The sequence below is a fragment of the Eurosta solidaginis genome, chromosome 5 (assembly GCF_040869045.1).
Source record: "Eurosta solidaginis isolate ZX-2024a chromosome 5, ASM4086904v1, whole genome shotgun sequence".
Taxonomy (NCBI): Eukaryota; Metazoa; Arthropoda; class Insecta; order Diptera; family Tephritidae; genus Eurosta; species Eurosta solidaginis.
In genome coordinates this window covers 133,341,793-133,360,995 of record NC_090323.1, presented here as the reverse complement: position 1 = coordinate 133,360,995, position 19,203 = coordinate 133,341,793, and the positions used below count along the sequence as shown (strand labels likewise).

The 19,203-nt window shown below is 36.1% G+C and overlaps 1 protein-coding gene across 3 annotated transcripts in view; it reads right to left on the bottom strand.

The window, feature by feature from the left end:
* The window catches only part of tow (target of wingless), a 79,263-nt gene extending 67,431 nt beyond the window's left edge, over positions 1–11,832 (bottom strand). Inside the window, exons 1-2 of one of the 3 annotated variants that reach the window (XM_067757204.1) lie at positions 9,820–11,507; positions 1,767–1,922 (exon numbers count right to left, since the gene is read on the bottom strand). The gene's annotated coding sequence lies outside the window, so the exon portion shown is untranslated. Of the gene's footprint in view, positions 1–1,766; positions 1,923–9,819; positions 11,508–11,756 lie in introns of those variants that run through there. The other 2 variants (XM_067757205.1, XM_067757203.1) reach the window with 2 other exon arrangements.
* Positions 11,833–19,203: the final 7,371 nt, after the last annotated feature.

The following is a 19,203-nucleotide window of genomic DNA, read 5'->3' as shown; positions in this document are numbered from 1 at the left end:
ACAATGGAACAAAATAAATTAAAGAAAATTTGTAAAAAACACTGAAAAACGTTAATATTTTATTATCCAAGCCATTTTGTACAAAGAAAAGGAATAGAATATATTGCCGCCGAGTTATATTTTTTTGAGTGAAGAGCTTACATAATTGTAAGTGTGTTTTTGTTGTTCTTTTGTCCAATTCCCTGCCGTGGCCACCAAGTTTTGTTAAAACGGATTCCTGCACGAATATAGTTGACATTATCTGAATTTTATGGATGCTAATTTCATTGCAGTGGCCTAAAATACTTTATGAAGATTTATTTATTCTTTCCGCAAGGATTGTTTACGTTTTCGCTTCAACTTCCTCTACTCCGGCAGCATGCTTTGGCATATAACTGGACCCAACAAACAGACAAATTATAGCTGTCTATTATAATGGAGGCAACAGCCTCGGCATTATTTGTGGAGTTGGAAAGCAACGCATACAAAAATGGCCAAGCGAGAATGGAAAGGCAAATATTGCGAGATTTGTGTAATCCATTTGAGAGGAGTGAATTGTAAGATATTTAACTTAAAAGTGGTAAAGTTTAATGACTTATTTTCTTATTTAGGTTCAAAAAAACGTTCGACTCAATAAGGATGCTTTCAAGTATGTGTTAAATACATTTGCGGGGCAAATACGTCCAAGGACTTCGACATCGACATGTTGTTTTTGACCTGGAAACATATAAAAAAAAATCATAATCAAACCTTTTACGTTTCTCAACAAGTTTTACTTATATTTTTGCTAAAATTCGGTTATAAATTAATAAAAAAATAAAAAGAAAATATTTTTCCGCCAACCAATTTTCAACTTAGAAAAACGGAACTACGATCGAAATGCAGAATACACAAAATCGAACGATTCGAAGTTGGATCGAAAGAGATTGGAACACAGAATACCAAAATCGCCAAATCGAAAAAATTCCAATCCAAGTCGAAATGAAGAATAGGGCTGAATATTTCATTTATAGGTAATTAAATATAGATTAGAACACAAACGTACATATGGGGTATTCCATCCCATTTCAACCAATTTTGAACCCGACCCCTTTAGAATTGGCTGAAAGTTTTTCTTCTTTTTCTAACTTACGAAAGACGTTTTTCAGAAGTTTTTCAAATTTTTTCATCCAACTCAAAAAAAGTTATGAATTTAAAAAAAAAACACCGTTTTTGTTTTCAAAATGTTATAACTTTTTCAAAAATTGACCGTTTGAGATTTTTTTAAATTTTGTTTTTAAATGTACTTTTCGGAAAAAATTAAAAAAAATTTTTTAAGTTTTTTTTGTTGGTAATTTTTCAGTTTTTCGAGATTTTTCGAATTTCGCCCTTTTTTTTTCTCATAAAAAACTTCAATCAATTCTGCAATCATCCCCATTAATCCCGGAGTGGACCGAGAATTTTTTTTTTTTTTTTTAATTGAAAAAAATAAAATTTTTTTTGTATTTTTTCCGAAAAGTACATTTAAAAACATATTTAAAAAAAAATGATCCCAAACGGTCAATTTTTGAAAAAGTTATAGCATTTTGAAAAAACACCGTTTTCCAACTCAAAATAAGTTTTAAATATTTTTCAGCCAATTCTAAAGGGGTCGGGTTCAAAATTGGTCGAAATGGGATGGAATACCCCATATACTTTCATTTGGATAAACCAGCATACCCAACAGGTGCTTTGAGTATTGAAGGCGAGGTCAACATGTATCTTTCAGACCCTTTTTTTTAACAATTTGAAGAAATTGAAAGAATTACCGCTATTGGAAAGTGCTTTCAGAAAAGCAAATACGCCATTGACATCTTCGGTACCTGTCGAGAGGCTTTTTTCATTTGCAGGAATTGTTAACGCACCCCGACGCCACGGTCTTTCCGACGAGCACTTTGACTGTGATGAAGGCCAACTCGCATTTCCTGAAATAATTTATAAAATTCCTACTTTACATCTGTTAATTTGGTGTCGTATTCCTTGTTGCTTTTTTAATTTAAAATGCTGCTTAAATCCTTTGTTGTTACATATTTCACAAATGCAATATAGAAAACAGGATTCCGGCACAGATGTAAAATGTGTTCCTATAAAAAAATTAGTGTTGATGAAATTGTAAATTTTTCGCATGAATTACCTGGCTTTATATGGGAAAAGGTTTGGAAGTATGCTTCTAATATCCCTCACTAAGGTAGGCAGCTTGTCGTTTGTGTGAGGGCTTAGCCGAACACCATAGCGCCCGACTATGAGGCGCAGCGGTTTAGGACTGGCATCTACGCCGTTTCGCCTCAGACGGCGGAATGTCGGTGACCAAGAACTGCCAACCCCCTAATCCAGGGTGCTATTCGGACCATGCCTATTGGACGATTTGCAGCCAGGGGACAAATTCGAACGAAGCCTTCCGATACCGGGCCACTCGGGAAGTATTGATGGCCTTACCACAGTAATGGGCGCCGCTGTGGAGGAGGGTTCTTTCCCCGTATATAATACTGAACCGCTCAGCCCGCCCTGTCGCGTAGGTGGTCGTCCGACCAAGATGAACGACTCATTATCTAATTTAAATAAGGATGACGATAATGTGAGGGACGAGTAAAAAACCAAAGAGGACAAAAACGCATTAAGCGATGCGTCGGTCTCGGGGAGCGTGAATAGTGCTGATTCAATGAACTCCGTGTTGGAAAAGCATACAAATGAAAACGGAGTAGGAGAGTGGAGAAGGGTACTCGGCAGGGGATGTAAGAGAGCCCTGTCGCAGTACCAAGCAGCACTAAGAATTGTCCAACGCCTGGGAGCAGTGGTCGACCCAACAGAAGTGGAGATCGATGAATGGGTTCATGAGGCGGTAGAAGTAGGTCGAAAGCAGTTCAAAAGGTTTGCTGCGAGAAACTCTCGGCACTGCAACCGGTACGAGGAGAAAGAAGTGTCGAATGGCAGAATGAAGAGGCAACGTTCGGCGGAAGGCGAAAAGTCTGCTTTCAAGAGTCTGAGCGGACTCAGTCCCAGAGCCGCGAGGCAGGGCATCGGCATAAACAAGATAATTAGGCCTAAAGCTGTAAGACAGATGGACCCAATGGCGAAATAGCTACTACCTCGAAAGCTGCAAGTCATAGGAAGGACATCAAAAGTGGCGAAGTGCCAACTAGGGAAGTAGGAGATAAGCCAAAGGAAGATAAAGCAAAGACTCCGGCTTTTTCCGAGAAGATGAGTGATGTGGCAAGGTAGTCACTGACTTTGGCGCTGATTGATCGTAGGAATCCTTTCGGACAGATGACTCCTGAAAGGTGGAGATCTGTAGAAAGGCAGCTTATTTGTTTAATGCTTAAGATGATACGGGAACAACCACGTAAGCCCCTGGTGTGAAGATGATAGCGTCCGCATCGCGAGCATGCTGTGGCTGGAGGAAGTGGTTGCAAACCTTCAAAGCCAAGGTACAAACGCGAGTTCGAGGTGGTGGATAAAGCGCAAATCCCCACGGTACCAAAAGTTAAAGTATGGATACCATGCGTGATGAAGTCGAAGGATACACTGCGACTTCTGCAGAATCAGAATCCGAATATACCGACACAGGATTGGACGTTGGGATCTATACATTGATTTCCATTGTGCTGCAATATCACCATGCTCAGCGCTATGATTCGAGCTCACCTGTTATATGTTTAAAAATTAATTAAAAGAATCTGAAAAGTCCTTATCTAACCCAAAAAACACAATGATAATACAGGCCGACAGCATCTCAGACCCAGAAACCGGACTATATATTTTCGAAGGATTTTGATGCTATAAATCGAAATCTGGCCTCAAAATTTCTCTATCAGCTCTGGTTTTCGAGATATCCTAACCTAAAAGTGCCTAACCCCTAGAAACCACCCCTACCACACCACAAAATTTCAAAATGCGATATCTCAGCGAAAAAATATTTAAGCAAACTCAAGGCCATTTGAAAGAAGACTTGTATTTAAAGATGGCGTCCCTTAATTTTGGTGAAAGAAAACATCTGCAAGACTACATAACCGCATATGGGCAAAAACGATGTTTTTTGCACTTTTAGGTTAGGATATCTCGAAAAGAGCTGATAGAGCAATTCTGAGGCCAGATTTGGATTCAGCGCATTGTAAACCTTGGAAAATATACAGTCCGGTATCTGGTTCTGAATGTTGGTTAAATTTTGTCGTTAAATTTATCCATCGCCTTTGGCGATAGAACTCTGGTAACTCGAAGAGATGCGTGAGCGGTTTTTGCCGCAATTTTTAATCCCCGGAATTTTTATTTACCCTGATGAGGGGAACATAGACACAAACACGACGTGTGACCCGTTACTATCACCGCACAGAGGTTGAAGAAGCCATGAAAAGAGCCAAACCTTCTAAATCAATAGGTCCAAATGGAGTAGTCACGCCAATGCTAAAACATCTTTGCGCTGAGGAAGAAAGCTACCAGACGCACGTTTTCAAGCCTGGGAAACCGGCTAACGAAGGTGAGTTATAACGACCGGTATTACTCCGTTCGCCAGTAGCGAAGACATTGGAAACCTTCCTGCTCCGTCAGTTTAGTGCAAATCTTCCCCTAGCCACTCATCAGCATGGCTTCCGCCAAATATATAGCACTACCAGCACTGTCAAAAACTTTTGACACAGTCAACCACGGTACTATACTCCAAAATATAGAAGATTTACCCTTTCTCCTTTGTATAAAAACATAAACTGCAAATTATCCGAACCTAGCCGGCCAAATCTATGGTCACTGGTTTGCGCTACCGATTGTCAGCCATTAAAATATCTTAGGAGTAACCTTCCGCCACACTCTCACCTTCAAGATGTATGCCATCGACGTTGTATCTAAAGTACAAATTCGCAACAAAATCCTCAAGTCACTTGCCAGTAGCACTTGGGGAAAAGATGAAGAAACGTTGCTAGCCACGTACAAAGCAATTGGCCGGCCATTCAACAGCAAATCTAAACTACGATGATACAATGTTACCATAACCTTCCTCATATATGGCGAGAAGAAATGAATTGCAAGTTATTGAAGGCAGTGCTTGTGTTTTAAAAATATTTTCTTATGGTCCAAGAAGTTACTATGGCCTCATAAAATCACCGCTTGAATCGCAAAATATTTTTTACACTAAGAATTTTTCAATTACTTTTGCAATTCCTTTGAGGAATGGGAGATTCGAAAGTATTTTTCCATTTCTAGTAATGTAATTGGAAAAAATTTTCAATTACATTTGCAATTCCTTTCGAAAGTACTTGGGCAGAAATTACATTTGAACAAAGTATTTTGTTTTTTTTTTTTTTTTCAATTACAAACAAAACCTTTTTTGTACTTGAGCCTCAAAAAACGAAATTACTTTTGGTATTTTTTTTTTTTTGAGGAATTGAAATGTAATCAATTCCTTTGCTGTGGAGGAAAGGAATTGATTACTTTCCTCAAGTACATGTAATGGGGAATCGACGGGTATTGATTACCTAAAGTAATCATTACTACCCAGCTCTGCCTGCAAGGCAGATGAATTTTCGCTAAGACACTTTTTATGGTAGAAATACACTCGGAGTTTTTTGCCAAATCACTGCCGCGGGGCGATCCCGTTTACAAAAACTTTTTTTTTTAATTTTCGATGTTGCTTTGCCCGGGACTTGCACCCAGGACCTTTGGTGTGGTAGGCGGAGTACGTTACCACCTCACCAGGGCGGCCGCTAATTTATTATTAGCTCAAACAGTTTATAACCTATAAAAATACAAACAAACTTTAAAACCAAGTAAAATTCCTTTTGGGATGTTCTATCGTCACGGGTGGGGCATTTGTACTCAATATTTCATTTTTGTTGGCGCATTCTGATAAATGTTCAGTTCCATTTCCATGATTTCGGGTTCTAATAGATAGGTGCAGACACTTAAAATTGAATCAGTACAGTTATGTAAAAAAGCTTACAGTATCTAAGTAGACAAGTTTTATAATAGTCAAGGGTGGGACGAAAAAAGACGATATGTTGTTGTTGTTGTTGTATCGATTAGGTTACTCCCCGAAGGCTTTGGGGAGTGTTATCGATGTGATGGTCCTTTGTCGGATACAGATCCGATACGCTCCGGCAACACAGCACCATTAAGGCGCCGGCCCGACCATTTCGGGAACGAAAAAAAGTGTAGTAAAAAAGACGCTATCCATTAGTGAAGTTAAGACTTATAAGAACTCTGCAAATATATGGAAGTAGCTTGTTTTGTTTAAATACTTTTAGATAAACGAATATTTAAGGAATCCAATAGTATACGACACATTTTTCTTAAATGATTTTATAGTGTAAAATTAAGCATCACGGGTGGGACAGCATTTGTGAGTGGGACATGCTCGAATGAAAAACGTTAAATGAACTTGTTAATATAAACAAAGTATTCCAAAGGTTCAAGATATGTTTCACATCGCGGGATCATTTCGTGGGCTAAACAAATTTGAGTTACGGAAAGTTTTAAAAAGTTTCGCTTTCTTAGGTTCTGACTCAGATTTAAGGGCCATTAAAAAACCTACTTCATAGATAACGTGTTTTGATTAAAATTTCTATTGGACGTAATTTGTTGATATCTATCTCTAGGATAATAAGGCATATTAGCAATGTCTGCTCATTTCTAATAACATTACTGCATATTTGTCACGGGTGGGACGAACTTTATTGTTGAATAATTCTTAACAACTTGAAAGAAATCAAAGCTGAATTGTTGGATATATTTAAAACGAGTTTCTAACATTTTACAACAAATATCAAAAAGAGAACTACTTGTAAAATTTAGAATAACAACTTTAGAATAACAACTTGACAAAGAATAAATAAGAATATAGGGCTCATATAATTTGGTGTTTCAATCAGCTCCATTAAAAAAAAGTTTCCTTATTAATCACTCGAGTGTTAAATCACAAAGTTTTTGACATCTTTTTCTATCTAATTGAAATGGTTCAATCAACACTTTACTTTAAGAGGAAAACAAGTATTTAAAAAGCATTTAAATAATAATATCCATATTTTTCGGTTGATTGAAGGTTTTAACAACATTTGTATCCACATGGTATCCAGTTTTGTAAGAAAAATTATCTCCGCACCAAGGTTCACTTTCTCATGGAACCTCCCTTTTGAAAATCTTATACTTTATTTCTACTTAAAGCTTTATTAGAGATTTAAGCCTCTGAAATATTTTAGCGTTAAGACCTAGTTTACATATAACATTTTGGTACTTAACTCCTAACCGTTTATTAAACAACTATCTCACATGTTACAGATAATATTCTAGTTCATAGGGATGGATAAACGCATAGATTATCTATTGAGAATTTATTGCAGATTAGTTGATGTGTAAACTTTGTCTATATCTTAATTTAAGATTCATCGTACAACCAATCAATCTTCAAACATATGTTCAATCAATACAATAACCTAAAATTCATGCATCGTGTTATTTTTTGATAGGATTAAAGTCATACTCAGAAGAATTAATAGAGAATTTGAAAATTTAGCATTTTTTTTACATTAAATGCAATCACAGAATTTATGTTCAAGCTGTGTATTCAAGCATACCGACGATATTGAGAGTTTGTGTAGGAATGTGTAAACGTGTCATACGAAAAGTAACACTTTATTGTATAGGATCTCTTTGTAAGAAATGAGTTCAAAGAATTTCAGAACTATGGTGATGTTGAGCCATATTAATACTTAACAACTCTGTTACTCGTTGGCTCACGTATTGAGAACTAGTGGGAGGCGATTCGACTATATTTTGGAGCCTCGTTCCTGTAAGTTCGTGACGATATTCATACCATAGATAAAGTGTTGCAACCAGGAAAAGTTCGTCTGACGTATACCATCTAATTAAGGAACATTTCAAGTCCATTTTGAGCAATATATTCCATTGCTACAAAGTGGAAAATTTTAGGAACATTGAACTTTAACTTCAGGCCGGATAAAGAACATCTCTACTACTAATAATTTAGAAAAAAGTAAGTAAGAAAAAGAAAGACAAGTAGTGTCTGCTGTTCGGCGCAAATTTTTTCAACATCACCTTGTCAAAACCAAACTCTGCATATTGGACATTAAGTCTTAAAAATGTAATATACATTCAACAATGTAAAACTGGTTTTATAATAAATGTATGTCGATGCAGTCCTCTAGTATTAACATGCATATTACTTTTAGTTCCATTATTTTTTTTTTCGATGAATTTTGGTCCCAAATGCAAACAAGGTATGGTAACCGTGTTACCTACCCAGAGATGTAAAGCGTGTTGCACCCAAATTCTAGCAATGGCAAAAAAAATCTAAAACAGTATCAAGAGCGCAAAAGGGTATGCACCAGGCATGCTTAACCAACGAACCGATATCATTTCGTTACGATAATTAACGTTAATAAACGAAACAAAGCCATTTCGTTTCGTTTATTAACGTTAAGAACGTCAAATTAACGAAATGATTTCGTTTCGTGTTCTGCCATATAAAAACGAAATCAAATCGGTTATGTTGATTATTAATTTCAAACTATGCTGGCAAAGCTGATTGATGGCGGAGTCATTAAAGGTGAAAGCATTAGCCAAGCTGATTGCAACTTTTCTCATGAATTTTGACAGTACGAACATTTCTCAGAGTATTTTTGACATTACCACCAACGAATTACACAAACAAATTACATGGAGTTTGTGTGTGTATGTGCGCTCGTTGTTACCATCCTACGGCTTCACCATGGCTATAGCATTGCCAGCACAATTCAAACATAAAGTATCACGTTTCTGTTAACGTTTTTAACGTTAACGAAAGCTTTTCGTTTCGGTTAAAAACGAGATACATTTTATCTTGATAATTTCTTTATCGATAATATTTCGAAGTATTTCAACCGAAACGGTGGAAATTTTTTGATAAACGATTAGCTTAACGTTAAGGTGCATCCCTGTTATGCACCATTTAAAAACATATGGCCATAAGGAATAACCGCCTAAGTTCTATGTAAAAGTATAGGAGTTAGGCTGTTATTCCTTGTGACCATGTGGTACTAAATGTTGCATAATTTTCTTCGCACTTGATACTGTTTTTAGAAATTTTTGGCGATGGAGTTTTAGCAATAGCGACGGTTGGATTTCGGGGGCAGGTGATGCTGGGCATGCACCGACACATTTGTTTTACGTAGTGAAAGTAAGAGTGTTTAAAATATCTCAGCGCAGCAATTCTGCACTAACGTTTTTGGGCATAACAGTTCTAAGGCCAGAACTTCCAGACCTCTTTAAATCAGAGTTTACCTACATAGAATGAAAGGTTCAACTCATATATTTTTGACAAATATTTGAAACTAACTCTAAAATAAAAAAAGCTTTTTGCGTTCCTGCAAGTGGGCCTAAGTGGATATTTTGTCCCATATTGTTCTCTTTAATATATTCGACCTGCTACAAATCGACCCGGTATAGCGTATATAATACACACATATGCAGATAGTATGGGAAGTGACACATACCAAAGTCTCATTGAAGAATAAAGATGTTGCAGGGACGAAAAATAGTGTGAAGCAAGCTTCACAAAACCTCTAGTAGGTCACATTTACCACTTACAACTACCACTGTCTGTATTTGTTATTTAACAATTATTTGTAGTTTTTTATTCAGCTAATCTGTTCAGAATTTTAATTTTTACTCTCTAGAACTCCAATCAGGGTATTTTTTGTGCTTAAATTATGATAAAAATTGTGTTAAAGTTTGTGGTGTGGTGAAAGTGACCTACTAGAATTTTTTGAAGCTCCGCTGCTTTCCACTGAAGTTCGCGCATGCAACATCTTTATCTATTCTCCAATCAGTTTTTGCACATACTTGAATAGCAGCAGATACCGCGTGCGCTCGGCTGACGCCGTATCTCTTGAAGTGTTCTTGTCTTCTGCGGTGGTTTGTCTTGCGCCTGCTTCTTTTGTTATTGTTTTGTTTTCAACTTATTGTTTTTTTTTTTACAAAAGTAGGCGGCAGCTAAACGGGTGCGTCCAAAATATAATTTATGTATTTACATATGTATGTTGTTATTTATTGTTGCCGATCTGCGCCTGCTGCTGTCCCGAGTGGCATTTTTTTATATGGATTTTTAGAGGGCTCTCTTGTAAACAAATGAAGAATTTCAGAGATTTTGCCACTTTTCAGCTATTGCTACATCTGTTGTGTGCTCTAAACGTTTCTATGGCCTTAATTGTTTTGTTTTTTTTTGTTGTCCGGTTTGTTGATTATTTATACACATGCATATGTATACATATTTGTATGTATACTTTATAAATATGTAAATAGTTATTTCAAATGTGGCGTATAGAAAATTTAACACCTGTGTGATAGCAAATAATATTCTTTGGTATTTATCTCATGATTTTCGCAATCATCCATTACACTCCTTGTGCCAGTGGCATAGTGTTGTAATGCAATAAGGCATACATACATACTTGCACGCGTGTATACATATGTATTTCTAATAGAATAGAAACCACCACCGATGGCTATTGACAGAACGAACCCTTTTGTGAAGCGTATAGGAATGCCATCGCCACTGTTGTCGACAGCCAATAATGTTAACTACAACCATATCATAAAGAGCGGTGTAAATGCGTCAATGGAATGGAATATATGCTAGAGTAGCGGCCTTTGGCTGGAGTGACGTGATTCGAAGTCTTAAATGTAGTCTAACGTGTTAGGGACAAAGGAAGGGCGCGCCTATTCCTTTCCTTAAATTTCAAGAATGCAATTGGGAAAACTGGCAAGGGTTACCCAGTAATTAACCGTTTGTAGAGTTGAATTCGCAGGAAGAATCGAAGTTTGTCGCTTAGTAGCAGCGTTTAGCAATACAAATTTTAATATATTTTTATACGAATGAATACATTTGCCGAAGTATGTCAATTCAGCTTTTAGTAAGATAATCAACCCTTGCGTTGTTTATTCACATTAATTTTCCCGTATTTTGCTGTTTCCAGTGATTCTTTTATATAGCCCCTTTTCTCGCTGTCTTAACTTTGCGATTTGGCTTTTAGTCTCCTTTCGGCTACAATACTGCCAGTTAATATGCCTTAAATGCTTCTTCTTCTTTTTGATTTTATCTGGATATACGTACATACATACATGTATAAAGGAGTACACACGCGCACTTTCATATCATATACATGGCTACGAATACTGGAGATTCCCATTATCATTTGCCATTTTCGGGGTTTCTATTAATCAATTACGACTCAAATTGATTCATTTTTTATTTTCACTTTTGAAATAATTCTTTTTGCACATTTTTTATTAATTTTCATTAGATTTTCTGTAGTTTTCACAATTTTTCTACACGCGTCTTTTTGGATGAAATATGCACTGCGCTGTTTTTCTCTGTATTTTTCTACGCGCATCTAACCGAAACTGAACTATTCGTTCATTTGTAGGAAATTCCGGAAGCTTTGCAATAAAAAATAAGCTCTTTTTCGTAATGAGAATTCACCATACCTTCGCAAGCGAGAGCGCATGTACATATTCACGTTTAGGTTAGCCATTCACACCAGACCAGTCAACAACACAGTGTACGAATAAAGTTCAAATTATCATCCAAAAACTCTTCGTAGTAGTAATTCAGCTGCAAAATCTATTACCTATTATATTTCAAATGCAGACAAAACTTTATCGCTAAGTCAAATTACAAAAGCTACTTCCAACAAAAGCAAGAGACACCAACATATTGTCCCAAAAATAAAAAAAATTTTGAGTTTTTTGTTTGTTTTTAAAATTTTATTTTTCCTCACCATTTCTCACAATAAAAACAATATGGCTACTCTGTCATTCTAAACGCAGAAAATATTCTACACTCAGAGAACGCACCACTTGTCCTGTAATATTCCTACTAGCTGATCCTGCATTTAGCACCAAAAGTTAAAAATAAAATGTAGGTATATTTTATGCATTCAAATAATTTACAAAGCTGCAGCGCACAGAAATTTAAAAATTTTCTATTCAAATATATATACATATGTAGGTAAGAGTCAGTGGCGGATTTACGGGGAGGGGTTTCGGGCTCAAGGTACGAAAAATACTTTAAATTTGGTTCAGCTTGTAAAAAAAGGCATCTCACGATTGATAAATGCAAAATTGAAAAAGATGGTGTAGAAGTGAAGTATTTTTCGTACCTTTTTTATGAAATGAAAATTGGTTCATAGCAAAAATCGGTCAGTAAAATATGGCTGTATATTCAAGCTTTAAACACATACAGAATAAAGAAACAAATTTTTTCCATAAATATTTCCCAACAATCGCCTAGGTTTTTTTGAAAAACTCTTCTAGTACTTCGTTTACAGAAAGTGGTATATCAATATGGATATTCAATGAAGCGAGTCCATTCAAACGTTCTTGACTGATTGTACTACGCAAGCATGATTTTAACCTTTTGAGGGCAGAAAATGTGCGTTCTGGTGTTGCTGTCGAAACTGGTAGAACGGCTAATATGTGCAATATCTTATTTGACATGTTCGAAAGCATTTGGATTCACCATCTGAAAAAATGCGATAAATTAGAAATATAGCATACAAATTTTGTAGGTAATCATCAAAATTTTACCAACCTCGCCTTCTCCACATTTTGGCTTCCATTGCAAACTCGGGTTTGGAACAATTCACAACACTTTAATGAAATTCTTGCAGTTTATTGCATTTTTCAGCGTTGTATTCATTTTTCGGGAACAAAACACCGAAATTTTCGAAAATTAGTTGGTGTTTCATGTAACGGCTCTTGATATGTGTTATGAATGCATCAAGGAATGGAATATAGAATGCAATTCTATAATAATCTTCGACGCTCTCAGTATGAACCTTGCATCTATTTAATTGATGTTTCCTGATGCGTGGTTTCTTGTGCAGCGCAACTCTATCAACAGTTGCAAGCGCATTATATAAAAAGAAAGGCGAAGCCAATTGTCAACCTCACCTACCCGTGGCGAATCCCGTTTCATTAACAGCCGAGGCTCTGGCAAACCCGAACTCCTGAAGGATCAAGGGGGTGGGAGGGCGGTATGGCCTAGAAGGTTTCATGTGGTCATAACAAATCGTTTCCCGAGATGGTCGGACTGGTACCTTTATTCTGCTTGTTACCGGAACCTACCGGATCTGCATCCGTCAAATGACCATCAACAACGATAACGCTCCCCAAGGCCTTCGGGAGTGTCCTTATCGATACAACAACAACAGCAACGTTTGGAATTGCACGCTAGAAATAGCAGCTTGAAACCGAAAAGTTTGTGCTGAAGTTTTGTCGTTTTTCCCTTCTGCTATCTCTTCAAAGGCTTCGAATATTGCTGGCTGAAGTTCAATGTAAGTGGATACCGCTTCATGATATTGGCCTATCTTGTTGGGCAGACGCTTTGCAATTTTTGTCTTCGACTTTCTGTTTATACTCAGCTGTACTTGTATACAGTGTACTATAACTTTGATTGGATAAAGTTTGGTTGTACAGGTATAAAGGAATTGAGATAGATATAGACTTCCATATATCAAAATCATCAGTATCGAAAAAAAATTTGATTGAGCCATGTTCGTCCGTCCTTTCGTCTGTCCGTTAACACGATAACTTGAGTAAGTATTGAGATATCTTCACCAAATTTGGTAACTAGCTTATATGGAGCCATAATAGATTGGTATTGAAAATGAGCGAAATCGGATGATAACCACGCCCACTTTTTATATATATAACATTTTGGAAAACACAAAAAACCTGATTAAAAAAAAATAATAATAAATGTAAGGCGCGATAACCTCCGAAGAGATCTAAGGCCGAGATTCAGATGAGTTTTCACTGAGAGCTTTTTATGGCAGAAATACACCCGGAGCGCTTGCCAAACACTGCCAAGGGGCGACCCCGCTTAGAAAAATTTTCTTCTAATTTAAAAACCTTATTTATAAAATTTTGATGTTGCTTTGCCCGGGGTTCGAAACCAGGGCATACGGTGTGGTAGGCGCAGCACGCTACCATCACACCACGGTGGTTTAGATTCAGTGGATTTAGTTAATAATACACCTAGAATGTCGAAATTTGGCGTGTGGACTGATATTGAGACTCTTGAAAAAAATGTTTAAATGGGCGTGGCACCGCCCATTTGTGATAAAATCAATTTAACAAATATTATTAATCGTAAATCAAAATTCGTTAAACCTATCGTAACAAAATTCGGCAGAGAGGTTGCCTTTACTATAAGGAATGCTTTGAAGAAAAATTAACGAAATTGGTTAAGGGCCACGCCACTTTTATATAAAAGATTTTTAAAAGGGTTGTGGACGAATAAAATAAGCTGTATCTTTGCGAAAAGGTATTTCATTTCCCAAGTGGATTTATAACAATAAATAGGAAAAACTTCAAATTTTAAAAAATGGCCCTGGCATCTCCCCTTTTATGACTAAACAATTTTCTATGTTTCGGGAGCCATAACTCGAAGAAAAATTAGTTCAGAATAGAACCATATGTATATGTATTGTAACGAATTTACTTGCAAATCCTCTTATTTGCAATCCTCTGCTAAGTTCGAATCACTAAACTGTTGAATAAATAACTCCAATATGTAATAATGCAAAATGGCCTTTATTAAAGTACTTCACCATAACACTCAAACTGTGCAACGAATAGCTTGCTTAATAACCAAACTGATTGATAGCTCAAATGAAACTCTACTATTCAAAATAATACTGCTCTTGCTCGCTAGATAGCGTCTTAGTCGAATCAAACTGAATTCCAGCGCCTCTACAATTGCCGCTTTTATACTCTCGGATTTCAACGTTCGCATCTTCTAGGCGCTTCCAGAATCTACTAGTCCAGCAGCTCTCAAACTTCTCAGCTGTAACTACAATTGCACAATTTTATAGTTTTTCTCATTGCATACTTTCAGGAGTCTCTCAGATATATGCATGTTTGACTCTCCGCTGCTAGTATACGTACATGGTACATATGTGTAGACGCAATTATTGTTTCGTTTATGTAGATACATAATGATTGAATTATTGATGTGAATTCACGTCACTGCTTAGCATCGGCTTAGAGACGATAGCATCGCTCAGTGCTGCTAACATTCGTTACAGTATTATTGCGCAGCCTTGTAACACTATTAAGCATGGTTCAATTATGTACAGGTTGGCTCATCTCATCAGCTGATTTTATTTATGTCATTGCATGGTCGAAGGGATTGTCAAAAGGAGATGGCAAACTCAAAATGAAACCAACACATTGGCAACATTTTACTTACACATACAAAAACTGCTAAGTTTTATGTTTCCATTCCATACCATTCGCACCAACCCCAATACACAGATTTTGACAATTTGAACAGACATATTTTGTTCCTTTACAGATGAGCCAACCTGTATGTAGTTGAACCATGCTATTAAGCACATAAAACAAACAACAACAGCATTTCAAGTGTACAGCTTGCTTACTTGTTGCATAATCGAAATTTTTTCTGGAGAACGTTTTGCCTTTTTGGCCATCAGTAAAAATCAAAATAAATGCACCCTGCCGACATCATGTTACAATCAAATATACGACATAAAATAATGAAATAATAAAAAAGAAATTTGCAGAAAAGCTAATGGTTGACATTTTTGATTTAAAAACAGGGTAAAAGTCTAGAACAGGGGTCTACTGCTAATAAGCGTCCAAGGGGGAGAGGTGTCATAAGACGCGTACTGACTTCGACAACATTAATTCTAAGGAGGAAAATAAAAATTGTATCTTTGTCCCGAGATATGTATTTGCAGTTGAAGTTAGCAATTCGCATTTGGTTGTTGTGCACTGACAAAAATTTAGTGTACAAAGGGATTTTGCACGGGATTAAATTTTGATACCACTCCATTGGTGGACCGGCCAGTGTAATTGTTTATAAGCGCGGCCGAATGCCGCCAACGCAGAAAGGTATTCTGCGCAAAAATACTACGGTTTCGGAGGAAGCCGGGTCATTTTTCGGTTTTTTAATATCTTTTGAACGAGTTCAAATTTCCGCCTTCTGATTATTAATACTGATGTCAAGACGCGTCGTTTGGCACCTATCTCGAGATTTTGGACGCGTATTAGCAGTCGACCCCTGTTCTAGACTATTACCAAAAACGGATTATTGAAGCGTCTCTGATGTAAAACTTAGCATAGGTTTACCAAATCCATTATATGTAGAAAAAGGTAATTTCTGGGTATATTTTGGGATTTTTTTTTACAAAATGTTAATACTAGAAGCAAACCACCCTACAAGAAACGCTGATAATTTTACTAATACACTCATACTGTTTTCACACAGAAACTTAATGATCTCATTTCACCTGCTAATGAAATCGTAATTTTTTTGCTTTCACACAGAAGTAACTGCTCGATTAGTATGAAGGATGAGACAGACAATCATGGCGGAACGATACAAGGTGGGAGCATGTTGACATACCTACAAACAAAAAAAAATCCATGTACTTTGTAAATTCGATGGACAAATGTCAAAATCGTACTGCGCCGGTAGTTGATGTATCAAATCAAATAAAAAAGGTTATAATCAGCTGTTCGATGCGGCCACCTTGTATCGTTCCGCCATGCAGACAATGACATTTGCTTTGAAAACTAAGAAACGGAAACGGAAGCGTAACGCTGCCAACAGAGTTGCATTGTGCTTTTGACTTGATTAGGCATTCGATTAGCTACTAATGAAATAATAATAGATTCGAATTTTGTAGGGAAGATTGAGCTTAATAAGCGTCTTAATGTAGAAAATTGCCTTTATTATTCAATAAGCCGTCTGTGTGAAATTAGTATAACACTTGTAATTGACAATGCTGATCCTGCGATGACGTAAACATTGATACTCAAATTTATGTATGTTCCTTCGTTCGCTCACGCATGTCCGCATGTTCCCAACGTCAGCCTATAATCAAGAAAAAGGACTCAAACTTGGAAAGCTTCGGACACCTGGTACAGAACAAAGGAACATACAGCAGATACCATTATGCATATGAGACAGATACATAATTTTCAACGAAATTTTATGTATGCGAGAACAGTTTATCCGATTTAATCATGTTGTCACTACTGACTGTCATATGACAATCAAATGATTATCACAGTTGTTTTGTTATTTTTTAAATTCCACCATTTTCAACCGACGAAAACCATATAAAAAATAAGTTTAAAAAATGAAAGAAAGCATTTCAAAGCTCCATGCTAAAAAAAAAAATCGAAAATAATATTAAAAAATACCAAAAGCTGTCGGAATGTATGGGGCGCACTCAACAAATTGATACGCGAAAAATAATAGTGGCTAGTGGTGATTCATTTTTAAATGTGTTTCCGCATGGGGAAAGCGCTCTTCTGTTGTTTTATTTTCTGAATTTAAATTGAACATTCTGAACTCGAATTCTTATAAAACTATTTATTTTAAACAAATAAGAAACACGCATGCTTTTATCACGTACGAAATTAAAAACGTAATGATATAAAGTAAATAAAAAGCAAAAAGCATTGTTTCATTTTTGGCGGAATATAACAATGGTCATTTATGATAGTATAACAGTCAAACCTGATATCTACAGTAAACTATCATTTATGACACTTTTTGATAGTTAGAGTGTCAGCACTGATCCAGGAAAAGGAATGAGAGTGAGCAGTATGGCTATATACTTCATGAGTAGGCCATGTTGGTGTATAAGAAGCAGACAAAAACTCACACGTACACAGTTGTTTACATCACATTTGCGCAAGTCCCCTTAAGTTTGTGATAGAAAGTTTGTATGAGGCGCTGATCGTTAGGTTGACATTGCTGGCAATCAGATGATAGTCATATGATAGTCAGTATTCTTGTAGGGCAGTAGACGCTCACAAATAAGAACCACTTTGTTTATAGGGTGATTTTAATTTCTGAAAAATTCTAGTCCCTGGACGTTTTTTACAAATTTGACATTAATAAAGAAAGAATATTTAAATAAATGAAATGAATGAACTATTAGGAAATTTTGTCTTGATCAATTTTATTAATAAAAACGAGGAAACGTAAGATAACAAATCCAGTGAAATACTTATTGTATGCTTTTTCCCATTAAAAATATCTACATATACGTTTACACCAGTGGTCCCCAAAATGAAAAATGTAGCTGTGTGAGTAAAACTAAAATCATCGTATTGGTAGGGGTTTAGTTGTTGATAAAAACTGAATGAGATGGGACGTATGCATGCATGTTTGTTAACACACAAAAAGTTATTTGTAAATATGCCATACAAATACTACTTTATTGCTTGAGTCTAAGGAAAAATTTAAACAAAATAAATTGTTAACATTAAACCATGAACATTCTGCGCATGAGCGCACATCTAACGAAAGCTGTTGAGAACCGCGACGAAACCCCAACGAGTACCGAATGAAACATGAGTAAATTGAAAATTCCCCTTTTAATATCTATTTTGCAACAAAAAAACAAGATACGATAAAGTTTCGATTTTAATTTCAGCGCGTGTAATGTATTGCAAAAGTTGATTTTTATTTCTGGAAATTCTTAAGTCCCCATTACTGATACTTAGCATAGACTTGACTTGACTTGGCGTAAACTTGGCAACTTAGCCACGATTATACTCCACTTGGCGCATAAAATCTGGCATCATAATCAGCGTTGAAATTTATTTTTAAATAAATGTCAATTTGTATGACAAAATGTCAAAATGAAATGGAAGCAAACAAATGGCATCTCAAAATGTAAACGTCACTTAGAACTTACATAGAAAATCAAAATTAAACAGACTTCTAAGTCAAGTTAAGTTTTGAGTAATCAGTAACATGCAATGTTCATTTAACAGAACTGTAAGTGACAGTTCGCAAGCCAAGTCAAGTCTATGCTAAGTATCAGTAATGGAGCCTTTATTCTTCGTTTAAGTCGCTGTTTACAAACAAATACTTTTATTGCTGGAACTCGTTACTTAAAGAAGACGTGGTGACGAAGAAAGCGGAAGGGCACCGAGTCGTTTATGCTCGGCAACTCGCTTTGCGTTGTATTTCTTCATTTATCTTCAACATTTTTTTTAAAACTGCTACTTTTTTTGCGTTTTAATAATTTTTTTTTAATTTTTATCCGAAATAATCCGGGCTGCTCAAAATTTTTTATATGGAAGTGCGAATCACAATACATGTACAAAATTGTATGTGCACTGAAACTTTTTTGTATTTAAAAAAATATATTTAAAAAATTTTAATTGTTTGAG